General features: G+C 39.4%; 1 long non-coding RNA gene across 2 annotated transcripts in view; it reads left to right on the forward strand.

Annotated features, from left to right (window-relative positions):
• LOC105607956 (uncharacterized) overlaps positions 1-15,091 on the forward strand; it is an 85,960-nt gene that overhangs the window by 34,556 nt on the left and 36,313 nt on the right. Inside the window, exons 6-7 of one of the 2 annotated variants that reach the window (XR_001434026.4) lie at positions 425-560; positions 3,974-4,113. This is a non-coding gene — a long non-coding RNA (uncharacterized LOC105607956). The remainder of the gene's footprint in view (positions 1-424; positions 561-3,973; positions 4,114-15,091) is intronic. The other variant, XR_009599557.1, reaches the window with a different exon arrangement.

The following is a 15,091-nucleotide window of genomic DNA, read 5'->3' on the forward strand; positions in this document are numbered from 1 at the left end:
TCGCCAATATTTACACCATAGGATAATCTGCATTGACTTCATAAATAATGTAAATTCCTCCAAAGTGAGTTAACCGTGAACTACGTGGTCTTTGGAAAAAAAAAAAAAAAATCCATGTTACGCCACCACCCTGGCAGAGTTAACACCACCATGGAGGACCGAAGGTAACCCTGGGTTGTAGTCACCACTATTGACTGTCCTAAATATGACTATTTTTAAAATACTGTACGCCTCGTTAAGCTGTGCTCTGAAAATGAGAAATTTGCTTTAACTGCATTGTTTTGAATTGCTGAGAGAAGAATCTATCAACCACAAGGTGCCCTGCTGCTGAACTCAGCCAAAAAGCTGTTAATAACTCCAGCAGATGTTTCAGCTTTTGAGGCCAATAGACTGCCTCCCTCCCTCCCCGCCCTCCCCTTTGCAGAATGCGATGCCAACAGGACTGAACTCCGCTGTCTGTGGTTGCGGCCACCGCGGCTGCTGCTGGGGCCAGTGGTCCTGCTGCTGCTGAGGAATGATTCTTTCAACAACCAGTGGCGACAGAACCTCAGCCCTTTAAGGTCAGAACATTGTTGCTTTTTACCATCAGAAGTCTTAATCTTTGGAGGTGGAAATGAAGGGAGGGCGCAGAATTGGTATTCCTGGTTGGTTTTGCCTGCCTTCATGGCCAGTCGTCTTGCTTGGCTTGTTGTGGTTTCTCCCAGCCCTAAATGTCCGTCTGTCAGACTCATCAGCATGTTGGCTTGCTGGGTGGAGGGTCACTTATACACAAGGGTCCCTCTGGTCCTGGAGAGAGGACGTTGGGTTGGCAGCTTTATGAAGGAGGCCTCAATGTGTTGCTCAGTTTTGTGGGCTTGTCTGTCTGATACGTGAGGCTCATGAAGCCCTGACCTGAGCAGTCCTGCAATATTAGGGGTGTATATTATAAATACAGCTGCATCCCTGTGAAATAGGTAGAATATGAGGGCATACAGGGCCCCCACAGGCCCAGGTGGGGATGTGTCAACATCTCTGGACCGAGATAAACCTGACATCTTAACCTGAAACCAAATGTATGTTCCAAGGCATTCCAAATGAGAAGAAATGGGAAAATAAGAGGAAAGGGAAGATCATCTCCCTCCCCTCCCCCTGACTCTCCCCCACAACCACCGCCACCTCCCACTCACTTATTTGAAACAAAGTGCTTTAAGGCACCCCAGTGGCAGCAGGGTGACCAAGAAAACACAGGTGCACCACATTTCCGGAATATCACATTGGCGAGGAACTCATCTGAACTGCACGTCTACACATATCATCACACAGAGAACTGCCGTTTCCAAGAGGGGAAGAATTGAGAGGCAGAATTAAGTTCATAAATATTTTGTTTCCTTATTTTGGTGTAACACAAAGGCAGACTATCCAAGACTCTGTGGACCTCTGCTGTCAGCTTCAACATTTGCCAACCACAGTAATTCAGCCCCAAAATCTCTGCTCTGTGCCATATTGGCTATAAAAGGAAGTACTTTTTCCCTGGTGCCACTGTCGCCGTACTGTTTCCACCTTCTCAGCACTGTGTACTTCTCTTTCTCAGGAAAAGCTCAGGAATATGATTTAAGGCTTAAAAAAAAACTGGATAAAGTAATAGATTCCGCTGTGACTTGGTCTACATCCTTTTCTGTACACTTGCAGAATGCTCATTAATGTGAATGGAATTTGCACATACGTATTGAAGGGAAAGCATTGTTGCCCACGCCTATCTATTCTTTATTTTCTTATCAGACCAAGCTCAACACTGTACAACTGGGAGTCCAATGGCATCTTTTTTTTTTTTTAATTCTGAAGCATAAGTAACTCAGGTTAAAAATTATTCACTTTGAAATGTGGTGTTCCCACCAGCAAATGAGATGAGCATGCCTGCTTAGACAACTGTGATTCCAAGAAGCCAATACCAGAGAAGGACTCTTTAGTAAAATAAGCAACCAATGTGGTAATAATAAGATAGGCTAAAAGAAAAACACAAAAAACTCCTTACTGAATCAGTAGAAAATACATTCTCATTATTTTTAAAAAATTCTGTATTAATCTACCCATATGCATCTCCAGAGGGGTAAAAACACAAGATGAGGAAAAGAGAATCGAAAATAATCATGGTTGAGTTGAGATTCAGACCTGCCAGCAGTGAATATTGGTAAAAGGCCTTACTTAGCTATATGGAGATGTCTGAGGCCCATTTAAATCCAGGCCATATACTTCACTACGTCTTGAACTTTACCTGGAATCTTCCACTGCAAGAGATGATTTCCAAGCTATTTTGTTCTTGATTATTTCCAGTCCAAGTAAAATGGACAATAAAAAAAAAAAAAGATGTTTCGATACTATTTCCATGATGGATGTTCATGACCAAAATAACTCTACCATCTGATGTATTTCACAGTTTTAAGTTAAAACAGACCTGGTATAATATGCTTGTACATCTGGCTCAGGTGCTTCGGTTGCCATATGTTTGTGAAATAATCCAAGGAGATGTTACAATTGCACGTTCCCCTTGGGACCTGAATAAAATGTGCCCACAAAGAGTTACCTAATTATTCATTCCTGCCAGCAACATCCTTGCCTAATAATAAGGGGGTGCTTAAAATGAGACAATAGTGCTTTCAATCTTGAGAGATGTCAGTGCCACTTATTGTTTCAAAAACAGAAAATCTTTCACATTTTTTTAAAATAAGAAAAAACATCCTTGGCCTTTAAAGCAAATAAAATACTCTGCAGGTGGTATATTTGGTATTCTTATGGGAGCAAATTCTGTCATGCTGATCAAGGGAAGCCTTCTCCCAAAATCTCTGGCTGAAAGCCCATGTAGCCCCAGTGGAAATTAGTGACCCCATGATTGATGGTCCCTAAGAAATGACTGCTCAGGTAACACTACATGTTTATGGAAAACTTTATAATTGGCAAATTGTTTTCATATATATTGCCATATTTAATTCTTACAGCAACCTTCTAAAACATACAAGGCATAACATATTTGGTCTTGCCAGTTGATGTACCCATTCTTCATAGCGCTAATTAGCCAGAAAGGTGAGCATCTTTTTAAACCTTAAAAAAAAAATCTTTTAGTCTCAACCAGTGAGCACTAGTGCCATAATGCTTAGTTCTCACTTTAGGCCATTGACAATCTGCCTTCTTTCCTCTTTTCCTGCTACTTACAATCCTTTTATTCCATGACTCTCTTTCTTTCTTTTTTTTTTTTAATGATTCTCTTTTGATTCAAAATTAAAATTTTCAGTTTTTTAAGGGTTAAAAAAAAGGAGAGGAAATTAGTTTAATAATTAAAATACAGGCTGCCCATGAAGATATAAATTTTAATGTATGCTAGGACAAAGTTCAAATAAATAAATCATGCTCTAGACCTAGCTTAGTCCACCATTAAACCAATTTTAAAAATGTGGCAAAGATGAGGATATCAACCAGTAATCCTCTATTAGTGTGTTAATTGTATATTGACTGAAGTCAGAAATTATGTGGAGAATTGTATTTCCACAGCATTAGGCTAAAAGACCCTACATAGCCAGATTAGGTTAGAGGTTCTTTTTCCCTAGAGTGTAAACCTCAGAGTCAAATAGGATACAAGGATGAGAGCTAGGGAGGAGATTGGCCTCAGGTTACCCAGTTTGTAAATGGATATCAACGCCCAGACATCTACCTTCAACATGCTGGTTCAAAACAACAGTTTGTTTGTATGTTTATTGAAGTATAGTTGACATACAATGTTATATTACTTTCAAGTATACAACATGATTTGATGTTTTTATGGATTATACTTCACTTAAGATTGTCTCCCTGTCCTGTATATTACATCCTTGCATCTTATTTATTTTATAGTTATCTGTACCTCTTAATCCTCCACCCCTATCTTGTCCTTCTCCTTGCCTCTCTCCCTACTGGTTACTTGCTTGTTCTCTATAACCATGAGTCTGTTTCTCTTTTGTTATAGACGAGGTATGGAAGCAACCTAAAGATCCATAATAGATGGATGGAGAAAGAAGATAATTTACATGGATGCAAAGAAACATTACTCAATCAGAAAAAAAGAATAAAATTTACCAATTGCAACAATCTGGATGAACCTGGAGGGTATGCTTGTACTTATTTTACTTATTCTTAGTGAAATAAGCCATACAGAGAAAAACAAATACTGTTTGGTTTTGGTTATATATGGAATTGAAAAAAGAAAACAAAAGAATATAACAAAATCTTAACAAATTTTGATTGCTCAATATGTGATTTTTTTCTGTATGTATATTCCCCATGAGAAGAGACAATTACTGTAAGGAAGTGACTGACCTAACCATTAGTCTCTTATTGGGGTGAGGGAAATTTTAAAAAAAGTTTTAGATGAAGTGTTCGTTTTGCTGAAAAACAAAACTCCACAAAATCATCCTTGTTCATATATCCTGAGAGCAGAAGGAGAAGGCTGCAATAGTTTAAAAAGGTCCGTGCATTCTTGGCCTCAGTCTACGATGAATCTTAGACGAGTGTCTGCAGAGTTCGTGAGACTTGAGGGCTCTATTATCAGAAGCTGAAACCCATCGTCTTTTTTGGTTTAAATTGAAGTGTAGTTGATGTACCATACTGTGCCAGTCTCTGCTGTACAGTGAAATGACTCAGTTTTTACATATGTATACATTCTCTTTTTTAAATATTCTTTTCCATTATGGTTTATCCCGGGAGACTGGAGATAGTTCCCTGTGCTGTAGAGGGAGACCTATTGTTTATTAACTCTAAATATTAAAGTAAATAGTTTGCATCTACCAACCCCCAATTCCCAGTCCATCTCCTACCCTCCTCCCCTTCCCTTGGCAACCACCAGTTTGTGAGTTTGTTTCTGTTTTGTAGATAGCTTCATTTATCCCATGTTTTAGATACCATATATAAGTGTATCATATGGTATTGTCTTTCTCTTTCTGACTTCCTGCACTTAGTATGATAATCTCTAGTTGCATTCGTGTTGCTACAAATGGCACTATTTCATTGTTCTGTATGGCTGAGCAGCATTCCATTGCATATATGCACCTTCTTTATCCATTCTTCTGCTAATGAACATTTAGGTTGTTTACACTGAAACCCATCTTCTTGAAGGATAGCGTCTCAGCAGAGCATATGCACAGACCTCATCCAATCCCTTTTCCAACACCTACTTCAGCTAAGTCACTGAAGTAGTTAGACATGGTTAAGGATATTCACAGCCACGATCTAAAGTTCTTAAAAATAAATACATGTCCTAGTGGTGGTTTGGCAAATGCATTCCTATTATAGCATAAGTTGTGGTCAAGGTACATCCCAGTCTGTCTCAAGTTGTTTGTGTTAACCAAGTGGGTGTGTGCATGGATGCTCAGTCGCTTCAGGCCTGTCCGACTCTTTGTGACCCTGTGGACTGTAGCCCACTAGGCTCCTCTCTCCATAGGATTCTCCAGGCAAGAATACTGGAGTGGGTTGCCATGCCCTCCTCCAGGGGATCTTCCCAACCCAGGGACTGAACCGGCATCTCCTGCATTGAAGGAGGTTCTTTACCCACTGAGTCACCTGGGAAGCCCAACCAAGTGCATATTCCTAATTTTAATTTTTGCAGGGCACGGTTTGAGACTCACTAGGCAAATTTTTTCTCATTCATTGAAATGATATAGTTTTCAAAAATGTATACATTTTCTTCTTTAAATATTTGTTGAGTACCTACTAGTATACTACATGCTATGCATACAAAGTTGAGAAAGCAAGTTCTCAAGATATTTGAACAAGTGAAGCATCAGACTTGTGAACAGGCAAATACAATGAGATTTACTAAATTGGGTGATCCACAAAGATGAATGGCAGATTAGGATAACACATTTAAATCTGTCCTGGAAAACTTCCCAGAGGAAGAAGAAACATGAATACATGTTTTCCAGACAGACCAAAGATTTTAAAGTGTATGCTGTGAGTCATGAGACACCAATGATCAATTGTAAGCAAAGGAGTAACATAATCAAATTTTTGTCTTTGAACTCTGAGGCTACTACAAAGAGGAATTGGAAATGGGAATTTCTGGAAACTGAGCAAATGTCATGAGATGTATAGCAGTAGTTAAGGGACTTGATGGACCTATTCAAGTAGACTGGTGGTCCCACTAGAGATGAGAGCTACAATAGGAGAAAAATAAATTTAAAAATGCATTATTTTGGAATGTGAGAAAGGAGTCAAAGGCTTCCAGACTATTGGCTTGGGTACTAGAGAAAGGGTCTAGAATTCATTAATACACAAAATAAAGGAGAGAATGCAGGTTTTGTGGAGTAACAGGGATGAGCATGTTCAGTTCTGCATGTACTGTGGAATGTCCAGGTGGAATGATTTAGAAAACAGTTTAGAGGAGAACAAGATGGCAGAGGAGTAGGTGGATGTGGAGCCCATCTCTCTCCATGGATACATCAGGAATACATCTTCAGACGCAAAAGTATACAGAACACCAGCTGAGGGGGACAGGAGTACCTGACCAGTGGAAAAGAATATATAGACCCATGCAAAACTCGGTACGATGAAGGAACTAGGGCGAAAAATAGGAGTGTTAGTAGCACTGGGCCTGCCCTCAGTGGGTGGCGGAACTGAAGCAGGGGTCCGATCCCCACATCGGGGCACTGACTGAGTCAGAGGAGAAACATTTAAGGCTGAGAGTGAAACAGTTGATCTGTGGCAGCCTAAATGGAATGAGAATCAGACAGTCCTTGCCGCAGCCATACATACCCCCGACAGGGACACAGATCCTCTGGAAGGTGCAGCAGCTGGGAGCTGGAGTCAGGGAGCAATCCCAGGGCGAGCACTGCTATTGACTGTGAAGAGAGGAATCGAGGGGATGTGAGGGAGGGGATTGTTGTGCAAAATGCCTGTGGAGGAAAGCCAGGCAGCCATGGAAGCAAGGCAATATTGCTGAGTCACGCATAGGGGATGGAGCCATCACCATAGCCTCTCTCCCCCAACATGCCAGCATTGGCAGCTAAACAATAGAGAGGCTGGCCCATCAAACACCTGATGCACTGAACTACAGAGTAGGACCCCATCCAGGATGCCCCTTTAAGTGCCTGGCGTGCCAATCTACAGAGTAGGACCCAGCCAGGGGGGACCCTCTATGTGCCTGACGCACCGAACAACAGAGAAAGGCCCCAGGCAAGGGAGCCCACTAAGTGCCTGAACGGGCAGTGCTATAGAGAAAGACTGACCAAAGAGGCCTTTTGATCGCCAGCTACAAGAGGCTCAAAAAAAATCTCTGATAGGGCCATAACTCCAGTGGCGGAGGCAGTCCGTGTCCCTGCACACTTGGCACTGCCAGGGTCCCTGCAAGCCAAGCAGCTGCACCACCTTCATGCTCAACTCTCACTGGGGCAGTGCTGACACAGGCAAAAAAATAGTCTTGAGCCTATGCACGCAGGGTCACTTTGGCAGTGTCCAACTCTTTATGACCCTGTGGACTGTGGCCTGCCAGGCTTCTCTGTCGGGGGGTGGGGGGTGTTCTCCAAGATACTGGAGTGTATTGGCCAATACTGGCTGCCATACCCTTCTAGAGCACTATATTTCCTGCTGCCCTAGCTGCCAACTCCCCTGAGTACCAGGTGCTGCCAGAACCCCTGCGACCCAAGCAGCTGCACCACCTCCACACCTGGCCCTCACAGGGGCAAACCCAAGTCCTCCAGGGCAGCCTCAGGAGCAAACCCCAGTGGACGACCCACATACAGAGGTGGAAATAAAACCACAGTTGAAACCCAGGGGCAGTGTGACTGAGGAAGAAGACCCAAAACCTTTCTACCAGCTGTACAAGCTGCGGATTAAATCCACATAATCAACTAGGTAGACTCTGTGTCTATGGAATATATAAAAGGCCATTGAGAGCTCCCACAAAAGAAAACGCACCAGCTCTGATAGCTGTGGACATTGGACCCAAGAACACACAGAAGTAGGACCAGATTAGAATCTGAGCTGCCCCACAGCAGGTCCAGAGATCAGCGCAGTGTTGGAGGGCATCCTAGGGAGGCGAGGTGGACTGTGACTCCCAGCGCGGGAAAGGACTCTGACAGCAGTGACTCAAGAAAAGCATTTATTATTCTTTTGTTTTGACTGCTTCTGTAGATTCTTTTTTTTTTTTCCTTTTAACCGCCCCCTCTGTTGTAGTTGTCGATTTTATTGGCACTATGAAATTGAATTAAGCTTTTGAGCTTTTTTTCTCTTTTTTTCTTGGTCACATTTTTTTATTGTTGTTATAAACCTCTGCCTCTACATTAGGCTTTTGCAGTTCTGAGGAGTTTTCTTTCTTCCTTTTCTCCCATATTCTTTCTTCTGCCTTTTTTTCTTTTCTCTTTTTTGTAATTTTAACTTATAATTTTTTAAAACCTATTATATTTTTCTACATTTATTCCTTTGTTTGCCTTTCCTACTGTCCTTTTCCCCTTGCAGTTAATCTTTAATGCATATGAATCTTCTTCATCTACCTGTTTAACTTTGTATATTTATTCTTTCTTTCTTTTCTTTCTTCCCTTTCCTCTCAATGTATTTCTTAATTTTGTTTTCATTACTTTATTCCCCACTTGGCACCTTGCTTTAGTGTTTGTTTGTTTGTTTGTTTTTTCGGTTTATAATTTATTATTATTTTTTTTTTGCTTTAGTTTTGTTTTCCAGTTTGTGGTTTAGTTTTGTTCTTAACTGGTAAATATAATTTTTTATTTCCTTTGTTTGCTGGGTCAGTCTATTTTACTTTATTTTTGTTGTACTGTTTTGACTTTGCTCATGGGTGTATATGTATATGTGTATATGCCATTATTTTAATTATTATTTGCCTGATTTTGTAACTGCCATTTGGGGTTCATCTTTGCTTTCTTGTTTTGGGGTATTTGCTTTACTCTCCCTTAATGCCATAACAAACCACTTGTGGAATCTTCGTTCCTGACCAGAGATCAAGCCCTGAGCCTTTGGAGTGAGAGCACTGACTCCAAGACCATAGACTACCAGAGAACTGACCCTAGGGAGTATTAAGTAGTGAGAACTCACACAAAGGAAACCACTTGAATGCAAGACCCGGCATCACCCAACCACCAGGAGCACCCCGTGCAGGACACCTCATCTAAACAACAAACAAAACAAAAACACACACCCAGTCATCAGCAGACAGGAGGACCACCTCACTCAGCCTTGCCCATCAGAGGAAAAGCAAGCAAACAAACAAAAACTTGGCACAAATCTCACCCTATATGAAACTTACACAAACCACTGGACCAACCTTAAGAGGGCAGAAACCAAAAGGAAGACAGAACTCAACCTTAAAGCTTGGGAAAAAGAGACCTCAAACACAAGTTAAAAAAAAAAATAGTAAAAAGGCAGAGAAATACTATACAAATGAAGGAACAAACTGGAAACACAGAAGTACAAATAAATGAAGAGGAAATAGGCAAACTACCTAAAAAAGAATTCAGAATAATGATGGTAAAGATGGTCAAAAACCTTGAAAACAAAATGGAGAAAATACAAGAATCAATTTTAAAAGACCTAGAAAAATTAGACTAACCCTTCAGAGACAACACAATTACTGAAATTAAAAATAGTCTAGAAGGAATCAGTAGCAGAATATCTGAAGCAGAAGAACAAATCAGTGAGCTGGAAGATAAAATGATAGAAATAACTTCTGAAGAGCAGGCTAAAGTAAAAAGGATGAACAGAACTGGGGATAGTCTCAGAGACCTCTGGGACCATATCAAATGCACCAACATTCAAATTATAGGGGTCCCAGAAGAAGAAGAGAAAAAGAAAGGGTATGAGAACATTTTTGAAGAGATTATAGTTGAAAATTTCCCTAACATGGAAAAGGAAATATTTCATCAAATCCAAGAGGCACAGAGTCCCGTTCAGGATAAACCCAAGGAGAAACATGCCAAGACACTTACTAATGAAACTAACAAAGACTAAACACAAAGAAAGAATATTAAAAGCAGAAAGGGAGAAGGAACCAGTAATATACAAGGGAAACCCATAGGCTTACCAGCTGATCTTTTCACTGGAAACTCTGCAGGCCAGAAGGGAATGACAGGATATATTTAAAGTATTGAAAGGGAAAATCTACAACAAAGATTACTGTACCCAGCAAGGATCTCACTCAAAATTGATGGAGAAGTAAAAAGCTTTTCAGACAAGCAAAAGTTAAGAGAATTTAGTACCACCAAACCAGCCTTACAACAAATGTTAAACAGACTTATATAGTCAAGAAATACAAGAGAAGAAAACAGATCTACAAAATCAACCCCAAACAATTAAGAAAATGGCAATAGGAACATATATATCAATAATTACTTTAAATGGAAATGGATTAAATGCTCCAACCAAAAGACACAGACTGGCTGAATGGATACAAAAACAAAGCCCATATATATGCTGTCTACAAGAAACCCACTTCAGACCTAAAGACACATATAGATTGAAAATGGGAGGATAGAAAAATATATTCCATGCAAACGGGAAGCAAAAGAAAGCTGGACTAGCAATCCTCATATGAGACAAAATAGACCTTAAAATAGAGAAATAAGGAAGAACACTACATAATGATCAAGGGATCAATCCAAGAGGAAGACATAACAATTGTAAATATCTATGCACCCAACATAGGAGCACCTCAATACATAAGACAAACACTGACAGACATAAAAGGAGAAATTGACAGTAACACAATAATAGTAGGAGACTTTAACACCCACTCACACCAATGGACAGATCATCAAAACATAAAATTAATGAGGAAACACAAGTCTTAAATGATACATTTGATGAGCTGGATCTCATTGATATCTTCAGGATATTCCCTCCAAATGTGGAAGAATATGTCTCTTTCTCAAGCACACATGGAACGTTCTCCAGGATAGACCATATCTTGGGTCACAAATCAAGCCTCAGTAAAGTTAAGAAAATTGAAATCATATCAAACATCTTCTCAGACCACAATGCTATGAGACTAGATATCAGTTACAAGGAAAAAAAGTGTAAGAAACTCAAACACATGGAGACTAAGCAACACGTTTCTAAACAACCAACAGGTTCCTGAAGAAATTAAAAGGGAAATTAAAAAAAAAAATCTCTAGAAACAAATGGCAGTGAAAACACAACAACTCAAATCCTATGAGATGCAGCAAAAGCAGTCCTAAGAGGGAAGTTTATAGCAATACAGTCCTATCTCAAGAAAAACATGGAATAGATAACCTAACATTACAGCTAAAACAACTGGAAAAAGAAGAACAAAAACCCCCAAAATTAGTAGAAGGGAAGAAATCATAAAGATTCAAGAAGAAATAAAAAGAAATGAAAGAAACAATAGTAAAGATTAATAAAACTAAAAGCTATGTTCTTTGAGAAGATAAACAAAACTGACAAGTCTTTAGCCAGACTCATCAAGAGAAAATGAGAGAAGACTCAAATCAACAAAATTAGAAATTAAAAAGGAGAGGTTACAACAGACAATGCAGAAATACAAAGGACTATAAGAGACTATTTTGAACAACTATATGGCAATAAAATGCATAACCTGGAGGAAACGGACAGATTCTTATAAAAGTTCAATCTTCCAAGACTGAACCAGAAAAAAATAGAAATTATGAACAACCCAATTACAAGCACTGAAATTGAAGCTGTGATCAAAAATCTCCCAAAAAACAAAAGTCCAGGACCAGATGGCTTCACATGAGAATTCAATCAAAACTTTAGAGAAGAGCTAATGTGTATCCTTGTAAAACTCTCAAAAAATTGCAGAGGGAGGAACACTTCCAAACTCATTCCATGAGACCACCATCACCCCAATACCAAACTCAGACAAAGACAAAAAAAAAAAAAGAGAGAGAAAACTACATGCCAATATCACTGATGAACATAGATGCAAAAATCCTCAACAATTTTAGCAAAATTTTAGCAAACAGAATTCAGCAACACATCAAAAAGCTCATACACCATGATCAAGTTGGGTTTATTCCAGGAATGCAATGATTCTTCAATATACACAAATCTTGTATACACAAATAATGTGATATGCCATATTAACAAATTGAAAGGTCAAAACCATATGATAATCTCAATAAATGCAGAAAAAGCCTTTGACAAAATTCAGCACCCATTTATGATTAAAACTCTTAAAAATTTCAATCTACTTTTGAACCTGCTGGACTGGAAGAAATACAAGCTGGAATCAAGATTGCCAGGAGAAATATCTATAACCTCAGATATGCAGATGACACCACCCTTATGGCAGAAAGTGAAGAGGAACTAAAAAGCCTCTTGATGAAAGTGAAAGAGAGTGAAAAAGTTGGCTTAAAGCTCGACATTCAGAAAACGAAGATCATGGCATCCGGTCCTATAACTTCATGGGAAATAGATGGGGAAAGAGTGGAAACAGTGTCAGACTTTATTTTTGGGGGCTCCAAAATCACTGCAGATGGTGACTGCAGCCATGAAATTAAAAGATGATTACTCCTTGGAAGAAAAGTTATGAGCAACCTAGATAGCATATTCAAAAGCAGAGACATTACTTTGCCGACTAAGGTCCGTCTAGTCAAGGCTATAGTTTTTCCTGTGGTCATGTATGGATGTGAGAGTTGGACTGTGCAGAAGGCTGAGTGCTGAAGAATTGATGCTTTTGAACTGTGGTGTTGGAGAAGACTCTTGAGAGTCCCTTGGACTGCAAGATCAGCCCTGGGATTTCTTTGGAAGGAATGATGCTAAAGCTGAAACTTCAGTTACTTTGGCCACCTCATATGAAGAGTTGACTCATTGGAAAAGACTCTGATGCTGGGAGGGATTAGAGGCAGGAGGAGAAGGGGGCGACAGAGGATGAGATGGCTGGATGGCATCACTGACTCGATGGACGTGAGTCTGAGTGAACTCCGGGAGTTGGTGATGGACAGGGAGGCCTGGCATGCTGCAATTCATGGGGTTGCAAAGAGTCAGACACAACTGAGCGACTGAACTGAACTGAACCTGCTTCAACATAGTAAAGGCCATATATGATAAGCCTACAGCAAACATTATTCTCAATGGTGAGAAAGTAAAAGCATTCCCCCTAAGATCAGAAACAAGACAATGATGTCTGCTTTCACTGCTATTGTTCAACATAGTTCTGAAAGTTCTAGCTACAACAATCAGAGAAGAAAAAGAAATAAAAGGAATCCAGATCAGAAAAGAAGAAATAAAGCTCTCACTGTTTGCAGATGACATGATACTGTACGTAGAAAATCCTAAAGATAGTATCAGAAAATTCTAGAGCTAATCAGTGAATTTAGCAAAGTTGCAGGATACAAAATCAATACACAGAAATCACTTGCATTTCTATATACTAACAATGAAAAATCAGAAAGAGAAACTAAGGAATCAATCACATTCACCATTGCAACAAAAAGAATTAAATATCTAGGAATAAACTTACCTAAGGAGACAAAAAACTGTACACAGAAAATTATAAGACACTGATGAAAGAAATCAAAGAGGACATAAACAGAAAGAGAGATAGTCCATGTTCCTGGGTAGGAAAAATCAATATAGTGAGAATGAGTATACTTTCACATGCAATCTATAGATTCAATGCAATCCCTATCAAATTACCAATGGCATTTTTCACAGAACTAGAACAAAACATTTCACAATTCATATGGAAACACAAAAGACCTGGAATAGCCAAAGAATAGCCATTCTTCTTGAGAAAGAAGAATGGAGCTGGAGGAATCAATCTTCCTGACTTCAGGTTATACTACAAAGCTGCAGTCATCAAGACGGCATGGTACTGGCACAGAAACAGAAATATAGGCCAATGGAACAAGAGAGAAGCCAAGAAATCATGCACCTATGGGTACCTTATTTTTTACAAAGAAGTCAAGAATATACAATGAAGCAAAGACAGCCTCTTCATAAATGGTGCTGGGAAAACTGGACAGCTACATGTAAAAGAATGAAATTAGAACACTTCATAACACCATACACAAAGAGAAATTCAAAATGGATTAACGACCTAAATTTAAGACGAGAAACTATAAATCTCTTAGAGAAAAACATAGGCAGAACACTCGACGACATAAATCAAAGCAAGATCCTCTATGACCCACCTCCTAGAGTAATGGAAATAAAAACAAAAGTAAACAAGTGGGACCTGAGTAAACTTAAAAGCTTTTGCACAGCAACGGAAACTATAAGCAAGGTGAAAAGACAACTCTCAGGATGGGAGAAAATATAGCAAATGAAACAACTGACAAAGGATTAATTTCCAAAATATGCAAGCACTCATACTACTCAACACCAGAAAAACAGACAACCCAATCAAAAAGTGGGGAAAAGACCTAAACGGACATTTCTCCAAAGAAGACATATAGATGGCTAACAAACACATGAAAAGATGCTCAACATTGCTCATTATTAGAGAAATGCAAATCAAAACCACAATGAGATATCACCTCACACAGGTCAGAATGACCATCATCAAAAAGTCTACAAAAAATAAATGCTGGATAGTGTGGAGAAAAGGGAACACTCTTGCACTGTTGTTGGGAATGTAAATCGATATAGCCACTATGGAAGACAGTATGGAGATTCCTTAAAAAACTAGGAATAAAACCATCATTTGACCCACCAATCCCACTCCTAGGCGTATACCCTGAGGAAACCAGGTTTGAAAAAGACACATGTATCCCATTGTTCATTGCAGCACTATTTACAATAGCGAGAACTTGGAAGCAACCTAGATGCCCATCAACAGATGAATAGATAAAGAAGTTGTGGTACATATACACAATTGAATATTACTCAGCCACAAAAAGGAATGCATTTGAGTCAGTTCTGATGAGGTGGATGAACCTAGAACCTATTATACAGAGTGAAGAGAGTCAGAAAGAGGAAGATAACTATCTTATTCTAACGCACATATACAGAATCTAGAAAAATGGTACTGAAGAACTTATTTACAGGGCAGCAGTGAAGAAACAGACATAGAGAACAGACTTATGGACGTGGGGCGAGGGGAGGAGAGGGTGAGATGAATGGAAAGAGTGACACGGAAACTTACATTACCATATGCAAAATG

The sequence above is a fragment of the Ovis aries genome, chromosome 2, assembly GCF_016772045.2.
Source record: "Ovis aries strain OAR_USU_Benz2616 breed Rambouillet chromosome 2, ARS-UI_Ramb_v3.0, whole genome shotgun sequence".
NCBI lineage: Eukaryota > Metazoa > Chordata > Mammalia > Artiodactyla > Bovidae > Ovis > Ovis aries.